The sequence below is a fragment of the Schistocerca gregaria genome, chromosome 8 (assembly GCF_023897955.1).
Source record: "Schistocerca gregaria isolate iqSchGreg1 chromosome 8, iqSchGreg1.2, whole genome shotgun sequence".
Classification (NCBI taxonomy): Eukaryota; Metazoa; Arthropoda; class Insecta; order Orthoptera; family Acrididae; genus Schistocerca; species Schistocerca gregaria.
Genome location: NC_064927.1, coordinates 29,766,397 through 29,776,010, shown reverse-complemented (window position 1 = coordinate 29,776,010; position 9,614 = coordinate 29,766,397). Strand labels below are relative to the sequence as shown.

Here is a 9,614-nt window from a genome sequence, read left to right as displayed (position 1 = left end):
CGATCAAAGCTTAGACTGTTTGAGACATTACTCCCATGGAGGAAAGTGCGCATGGTGACTGTTGTATTCAATCCCGATGCAATTTCTGTGTTTCATCAACACTCTGATAGTCCACAGATTACAGAATGCCTACAGATGTGCATCGGAAACTACTATTGGTCTTCCAGGGAACGATCAAAGCGTAGACTGTTTGAGACATTACTTTTATGCAAGAATGTGCTCAGGGTGACTGTTGTATTCAATCCCGATGCAATTTCTATGTTTCATCAACACTCTGATAGTCCACAGATTACAGAATGAGTCCAAGATGAAACTGCTACTGGCCTTCCAGGGAACGATCAAAGCGTAAACTCTATGAAACATTACTCCCATGGAGGAAAGTGCGCATGGTGACTGTTGTATTCAATCCCGATGCAATTTCTGTGTTTCATCAACACTCTGATAGTCCATAGATTACAGAATGCCTCCAGATGTGCATCGGAAACCACTACTGGTCTTCCAGGGAACGATCAAAGCGTCGACTGTTTGAGACATACCTGCCATGGAGGAAAGTGCGCATGGTGACTGTTGTATTCAATCCCGATGCAATATCTGTGTTTCATCAACACTCTGATACTCCACAGATTACAGAATGCCTCCAGATTTGCATCGGAAACTACTACTGGTCTTCCAGGGAACGATCAAAGCGTAGACTTTCCAGAATGAGATTTTCACTCTGCAGCGGAGTGTGCGCTGATAAGAAACTTCCTGGCAGATTAAAACTGTGTGCCCGACCGAGACTCGAACTCGGGACCTTTGCCTTTCGAGGGCAAGTGCTCTACCAACTGAGCTACCGAAGCACGACTCACGACCGGTACTCACAGCTTTACTTCAGGCAAAGGTCCCGAGTTCGAGTCTCGGTCGGGCACACAGTTTTAATCTGCCAGGAAGTTTCAAAGCGTAGACTGTTTGAGACATTACTTTTATGGAGGAATGTGCTCATGGTGATTGTTGTATTCAATCCCGATGCAATTTCTATGTTTCATAAACACTCTGATAGTCCACAGATTACAGAATGCCTCCAGATGTGCATCGGAAACTGCTACTGGTCTTCCAGGGAACGATCAAAGCGTAAACTCTATGAAACATTATTCCCATGGAGGAAAGTGCGCATGGTGACTGTTGTATTCAATCCCGATGCAATTTCTGTGTTTCATCAACACTCTGATAGTCCACAGATTACAGAATGCCTCCCGGTGTGCATCGGAAACTCCTACTGGTCTTCCAGGGAACGATAAAAGCGTAGAATGTTTCAGACATTACTCCCATGGAGGAAAGTGCGCATGGTGACTGTTGTATTAAATCCTGATGCTATTTCTGTGTTTCATCAACACTCTGATAGTCCACAGATTACAGAATGCCACCAGATGTGCATCGGAAACTACTACTGGTCTTCCAGGGAACGATCAAACCGTAGACTGTTTGAAACATACCTCCCGTGGAGGAAAGTGCGCATGGTGAGTGTTGCATTCATTATCGATGCAATTTCTGTGTTTCATCAACACTCTGATAGTCCACAGATTACAGAATGCCACGAGATGTGCATCGGAAACTACTACTGGTCTTCCAGGGAACGATCAAAGCATAGACTGTTTGAGAATTACTCCCTTGGAGGAAACTGAGCATGGTGAATGTTGTTTTCAATCCCGATGCAATTTCTGTGTTTCATCAACACGCTGATAGTCCACAGATTACAGAAAGCCTCCAGATGTGCCTCGGAAACTACTACTGGTCTTCCAGGGAACGATCAAAGCGTAGACTGTAAGAGACATGACTCCAATGGAGGAAAGTGCGCATGGTAACTGTTGTAATTAATCCCGATGCATTTTCTGTGTTTCATCAACACTCTGATAGTCCACAGATTACAGAATGCCACCAAATGTGCATCGGAAACTACTACTGGTCTTCCAGGGAACGATCAAAGCGTAGACTGTTAGAGACATTAGTCCCATGGAGGAAGGTGCGCATGGTGACTGTTGTATTCAATCCCGATGCAATTTCTGTGTTTCATCAACACTCTGATACTCCACAGATAACAGAATGCCTCCAGATGTGCATCGGAAACTACTATGGTCTTCCAGGGAACGATCAAAGCGTAGACTGTTTGAGACATTACTCCCATGGAGGAAAGTGCGCATGGTGACTGTTGTATTCAATCACGATGCAATTTCTGTGTTTCATCAACACTCTGATAGTCCACAGATTACAGAATGCCTACAGATGTGCATCGGAAACTACTATTGGTCTTCCAGGGAACGATCAAAGCGTAGACTGTTTGAGACATTACATTTATGCAGGAATGTGCTCAGGGTGACTGTTGTATTCAATCCCGATGCAATTTCTATGTTTCATCAACACTCTGATAGTCCACAGATTACAGAATGAGTCCAAGATGAAACTGCTACTGGCCTTCCAGGGAACGATCAAAGCGTAAACTCTATGAAACATTACTCCCATGGAGGAAAGTGCGCATGGTGACTGTTGTATTCAATCCCGATGCAATTTCTGTGTTTCATCAACACTCTGATAGTCCATAGATTACAGAATGCCTCCAGATGTGCATCGGAAACCACTACTGGTCTTCCAGGGAACGATCAAAGCGTCGACTGTTTGAGACATACCTCCCATGGAGGAAAGTGCGCATGGTGACTGTTGTATTCAATCCCGAAGCAATTTCTGTGTTTCATCAACACTCTGATAGTCCACAGATTACAGAATGCCACCAAATGTGCATCGGAAACTACTACTGGTCTTCCAGGGAACGATCAAAGCGTAGACAGTTTGAGACATTGCTTTTATGGAGGAATGTGCTCATGGTGACTGTTGTATTGAATCCCGATGCAATTTCTGTGTTTCATCAACACTCTGATAGTACACAGAATACAGAATGCCTCCAGATGTGCAGCGAAAACTGCTACTGATCTTCCAGGGAACGATCAAAGCGTGAACTCTTTGAAACATTACTCCCATCTAGGAAAGTGCGCATGGTGACTGTTGTATTCAATCCCGATGCAATTTCTGTGTTTCATCAACACTCTGACAGTCCACAGGTTACAGAATGCCTCCCGGTGTGCATCGGAAACTACTACTGGTCTTCCAGGGAACGGTCAAAGCGTAGACTGTTTGGGACATTACTCCCATGGAGGAAAGTGCGCATGGTGACTGTTGTATTCATTCCCGATGCAATTTCTGTGTTTCATCAACACTCTGATAGTCCACAGATTTCAGAATGAAACGAGTTGTGCATCGGAAACTACTACTGGCCTTCCAGGGAACGATCAAATCATAGACTGTTTTGAATTACTCCCTTGGAGGAAAGTGCGCGTTGTGAATGTTGTTTTCTATCCCGATGCAATTCCGGGGTTTCATCAACACTTTGATAGTCCACAGATTACAGAAAGCCTCCAGATGTGCATAGGAAACTACTACTGGTCTTCCAGGGAACGATCAAAGCGTAGACTGTTAGAGACATTACTCCCATGGAGGAAAGTGCGCATGGTAAATGTTGAATTCAGTCCCGATGCAATTTCTGTGTTTCATCAACACTCTGATACTCAACAGATTACAGAATGCCTCCAGATGTGCATCGGAAACTACTACTGGTCTTCCAGGGAACGATCAAAGCGTAGACTGTTTGAGACATTACTCCCATGGAGCAAATTGCGCATGGTTACTGTTGTATTCAATCCCGATGCAATTTCTGTGTTTCATCAACACTCTGATAGTCCATAGATTACAGAATGCCACCAGATGTGCATCGGAAACTACTACTGGTCTTCCAGGGAACGATCAATGCGTCGACTGTTTGAGACATACCTCCCGTGGAGGAAAGTGCGCATGGTGACTGTTGTATTCAATCCCGAAGCAATTTCTGTGTTTCATCAACACTCTGATAGTCCACAGATTACAGAATGCCCCCCGATGTGCATCGGAAACTACTACTGGTCTTCCAGGGAACGATCAAAGCGTAGACTGTTTAGGACATTACTCCCATGGAGGAAAGTGCGCATGGTGACTGTTGTATTCAATCCCGATGAATTTCTGTGTTTCATCAACACTCTGATAGTCCACAGATTGCAGAATGATACGAGATGTGGATCAAAAACTACTACTGGTCTTCTAGGGAACGATCAAAGCGTAGACTGTTTCAGACATTACTCCCATGGAGGAAAGTGCGCATGGTGACTGTTGTATTCAATCCTGATGCTATTTCTGTGTTTCATCAACACTCTGATAGTCCACAGATTACAGAATGCCACCAGATGTCCATCGGAAACTACTACTAGTATTCCAGGGAACGATCAAAGCGTAGACTGTTTCAGACATTACTCCCATGGAGGGAAGTGCGCATGGTGACTGTTGTATTCAATCCCGATGCTATTTCCTTGTTTCATCAACACTCTGATAGTCCACAGATTACAGAATGCCACCAGATGTGCATCCGAAACTACTACTGGTCTTCCAGGGAACGATCAAACCGTAGACTGTTTGAAACATACCTCCCGTGGAGGAAAGTGCGCATGGTGACTGTTGCATTCATTATCGATGCAATTTCTGTGTTTCATCAACACTCTGATAGTCCACAGATTACAGAATGCCACGAGATGTGCATCGGAAACTACTACTGGTCTTCCAGGGAACGATCAAAGCATAGACTGTTTGAGAATTACTCCCTTGGAGGAAACTGAGCATGGTGAATGTTGTTTTCAATCCCGATGCAATTTCTGTGTTTCATCAACACTCTGATAGTCCACAGATTACAGAAAGCCTCCAGATGTGCCTCGGAAACTACTACTGGTCTTCCAGGGAACGATCAAAGCGTAGACTGTAAGAGACATGACTCCCATGGAGGAAAGTGCGCATGGTAAATGTTGAATTCATCCCGATGCAATTTCTGTGTTTCATCAACACTCTGATAGTCCACAGATTACGGAATGCCTCCAGATGTGCATCGGAAACTACAACTGGTCTTCCAGGGAACGATCAAATCGTAAACTCCTTGAGACATTACTCCCATGGAGGAAAGTGCGCATGGTGACTGTTGTATTCAATCCCGATGCAATTTCTGTGTTTCATCAACACTCTGATAGTCCACAGATTACGGAAAGCCTCCAGATGTACATCGGAAACTACTACTTGTCTTCCAGGGAACGATCAAAGCGTAGACTGTTAGAGACATTACTCCCATGGAGTAAAGTGCGCACGGTGACTGTTGTATTCAATCCCGATGCAATTTCTGTGTTTCATAAACACTCTCATAGTCCACAAACTACAGAATGCTTCCAGATGTGCAATTGAAACTACTTCTGGTCTTCCAGGTAACGATCAAAGCGTAGACTGTTTAAGACGTTACTCCAATGGAGGAAACTGGGCATGGAAACTGTTGTATTCAATCCCGCTGCAATTTCTGTGTTTCATCAACACTCTGATAGTCCACAGATTACAGAATGAGTCCAAGATGAAACTGCTACTGGCCTTCCAGGGAACGATCAAAGCGTAAACTCTATGAAACATTACTCCCATGGAGGAAAGTGCGCATGGTGACTGTTGTATTCAATCCCGATGCAATTTCTGTGTTTCATCAACACTCTGATAGTCCATAGATTACAGAATGCCTCCAGATGTGCATCGGAAACCACTACTGGTCTTCCAGGGAACGATCAAAGCGTCGACTGTTTGAGACATACCTGCCATGGAGGAAAGTGCGCATGGTGACTGTTGTATTCAATCCCGATGCAATATCTGTGTTTCATCAACACTCTGATACTCCACAGATTACAGAATGCCTCCAGATTTGCATCGGAAACTACTACTGGTCTTCCAGGGAACGATCAAAGCGTAGACTTTCCAGAATGAGATTTTCACTCTGCAGCGGAGTGTGCGCTGATATGAAACTTCCTGGCAGATTAAAACTGTGTGCCCGACCGAGACTCGAACTCTGGACCTTTGCCTTTCGCGGGCAAGTGCTCTACCAACTGAGCTACTGAAGCACAACTCACGACCGGTACTCACAGCTTTACTTCAGGCAAAGGTCCCGAGTTCGGGTCTCGGTCGGGCACACAGTTTTAATCTGCCAGGAAGTTTCAAAGCGTAGACTGTTTGAGACATTACTTTTATGGAGGAATGTGCTCATGGTGATTGTTGTATTCAATCCCGATGCAATTTCTATGTTTCATCAACACTCTGATAGTCCACAGATTACAGAATGCCTCCAGATGTGCATCGGAAACTGCTACTGGTCTTCCAGGGAACGATCAAAGCGTAAACTCTATGAAACATTATTCCCATGGAGGAAAGTGCGCATGGTGACTGTTGTTTTCAATCCCGATGCAATTTCTGTGTTTCATCAACACTCTGATAGTCCACAGATTACAGAATGCCTCCCGGTGTGCATCGGAAACTCCTACTGGTCTTCCAGGGAACGATAAAAGCGTAGAATGTTTCAGACATTACTCCCATGGAGGAAAGTGCGCATGGTGACTGTTGTATTAAATCCTGATGCTATTTCTGTGTTTCATCAACACTCTGATAGTCCACAGATTACAGAATGCCACCAGATGTGCATCGGAAACTACTACTGGTCTTCCAGGGAACGATCAAACCGTAGACTGTTTGAAACATACCTCCCGTGGAGGAAAGTGCGCATGGTGAGTGTTGCATTCATTATCGATGCAATTTCTGTGTTTCATCAACACTCTGATAGTCCACAGATTACAGAATGCCACGAGATGTGCATCGGAAACTACTACTGGTCTTCCAGGGAACGATCAAAGCATAGACTGTTTGAGAATTACTCCCTTGGAGGAAACTGAGCATGGTGAATGTTGTTTTCAATCCCGATGCAATTTATGTGTTTCATCAACACGCTGATAGTCCACAGATTACAGAAAGCCTCCAGATGTGCCTCGGAAACTACTACTGGTCTTCCAGGGAACGATCAAAGCGTAGACTGTAAGAGACATGACTCCAATGGAGGAAAGTGCGCATGGTAACTGTTGTAATTAATCCCGATGCATTTTCTGTGTTTCATCAACACTCTGATAGTCCACAGATTACAGAATGCCACCAAATGTGCATCGGAAACTACTACTGGTCTTCCAGGGAACGATCAAAGCGTAGACTGTTAGAGACATTAGTCCCATGGAGGAAGGTGCGCATGGTGACTGTTGTATTCAATCCCGATGCAATTTCTGTGTTTCATCAACACTCTGATACTCCACAGATAACAGAATGCCTCCAGATGTGCATCGGAAACTACTATGGTCTTCCAGGGAACGATCAAAGCGTAGACTGTTTGAGACATTACTCCCATGGAGGAAAGTGCGCATGGTGACTGTTGTATTCAATCACGATGCAATTTCTGTGTTTCATCAACACTCTGATAGTCCACAGATTACAGAATGCCTACAGATGTGCATCGGAAACTACTATTGGTCTTCCAGGGAACGATCAAAGCGTAGACTGTTTGAGACATTACATTTATGCAGGAATGTGCTCAGGGTGACTGTTGTATTCAATCCCGATGCAATTTCTATGTTTCATCAACACTCTGATAGTCCACAGATTACAGAATGAGTCCAAGATGAAACTGCTACTGGCCTTCCAGGGAACGATCAAAGCGTAAACTCTATGAAACATTACTCCCATGGAGGAAAGTGCGCATGGTGACTGTTGTATTCAATCCCGATGCAATTTCTGTGTTTCATCAACACTCTGATAGTCCATAGATTACAGAATGCCTCCAGATGTGCATCGGAAACCACTACTGGTCTTCCAGGGAACGATCAAAGCGTCGACTGTTTGAGACATACCTCCCATGGAGGAAAGTGCGCATGGTGACTGTTGTATTCAATCCCGAAGCAATTTCTGTGTTTCATCAACACTCTGATAGTCCACAGATTACAGAATGCCACCAAATGTGCATCGGAAACTACTACTGGTCTTCCAGGGAACGATCAAAGCGTAGACAGTTTGAGACATTGCTTTTATGGAGGAATGTGCTCATGGTGACTGTTGTATTGAATCCCGATGCAATTTCTGTGTTTCATCAACACTCTGATAGTACACAGAATACAGAATGCCTCCAGATGTGCAGCGAAAACTGCTACTGATCTTCCAGGGAACGATCAAAGCGTGAACTCTTTGAAACATTACTCCCATCTAGGAAAGTGCGCATGGTGACTGTTGTATTCAATCCCGATGCAATTTCTGTGTTTCATCAACACTCTGACAGTCCACAGGTTACAGAATGCCTCCCGGTGTGCATCGGAAACTACTACTGGTCTTCCAGGGAACGGTCAAAGCGTAGACTGTTTGGGACATTACTCCCATGGAGGAAAGTGCGCATGGTGACTGTTGTATTCATTCCCGATGCAATTTCTGTGTTTCATCAACACTCTGATAGTCCACAGATTTCAGAATGAAACGAGTTGTGCATCGGAAACTACTACTGGCCTTCCAGGGAACGATCAAATCATAGACTGTTTTGAATTACTCCCTTGGAGGAAAGTGCGCGTTGTGAATGTTGTTTTCTATCCCGATGCAATTTCTGTGTTTCATCAACACTCTGATAGTCCACAGATTACAGAAAGCCTCCAGATGTGCATAGGAAACTACTACTGGTCTTCCAGGGAACGATCAAAGCGTAGACTGTTAGAGACATTACTCCCATGGAGGAAAGTGCGCATGGTAAATGTTGAATTCAGTCCCGATGCAATTTCTGTGTTTCATCAACACTCTGATACTCAACAGATTACAGAATGCCTCCAGATGTGCATCGGGAACTACTACTGGTCTTCCAGGGAACGATCAAAGCGTAGACTGTTTGAGACATTACTCCCATGGAGCAAATTGCGCATGGTTACTGTTGTATTCAATCCCGATGCAATTTCTGTGTTTCATCAACACTCTGATAGTCCATAGATTACAGAATGCCACCAGATGTGCATCGGAAACTACTACTGGTCTTCCAGGGAACGATCAATGCGTCGACTGTTTGAGACATACCTCCCGTGGAGGAAAGTGCGCATGGTGACTGTTGTATTCAATCCCGAAGCAATTTCTGTGTTTCATCAACACTCTGATAGTCCACAGATTACAGAATGCCCCCCGATGTGCATCGGAAACTACTACTGGTCTTCCAGGGAACGATCAAAGCGTAGACTGTTTAGGACATTACTCCCATGGAGGAAAGTGCGCATGGTGACTGTTGTATTCAATCCCGATGAATTTCTGTGTTTCATCAACACTCTGATAGTCCACAGATTGCAGAATGATACGAGATGTGCATCAAAAACTACTACTGGTCTTCTAGGGAACGATCAAAGCGTAGACTGTTTCAGACATTATTCCCATGGAGGAAAGTGCGCATGGTGACTGTTGTATTCAATCCTGATGCTATTTCTGTGTTTCATCAACACTCTGATAGTCCACAGATTACAGAATGCCACCAGATGTCCATCGGAAACTACTACTAGTATTCCAGGGAACGATCAAAGCGTAGACTGTTTCAGACATTACTCCCATGGAGGAAAGTGCGCATGGTGACTGTTGTATTCAATCCCGATGCTATTTCC

General features: G+C 44.4%; 1 non-coding gene across 1 annotated transcript; it reads right to left on the bottom strand.

Annotated features, from left to right (window-relative positions):
• Window positions 1–765: 765 nt before the first annotated feature.
• Window positions 766–840, bottom strand: Trnas-cga (transfer RNA serine (anticodon CGA)). The gene has a single exon. It is a non-coding gene; the product is annotated as a tRNA-Ser (tRNA).
• Between the last annotated feature and the right edge of the window lie 8,774 nt (window positions 841–9,614).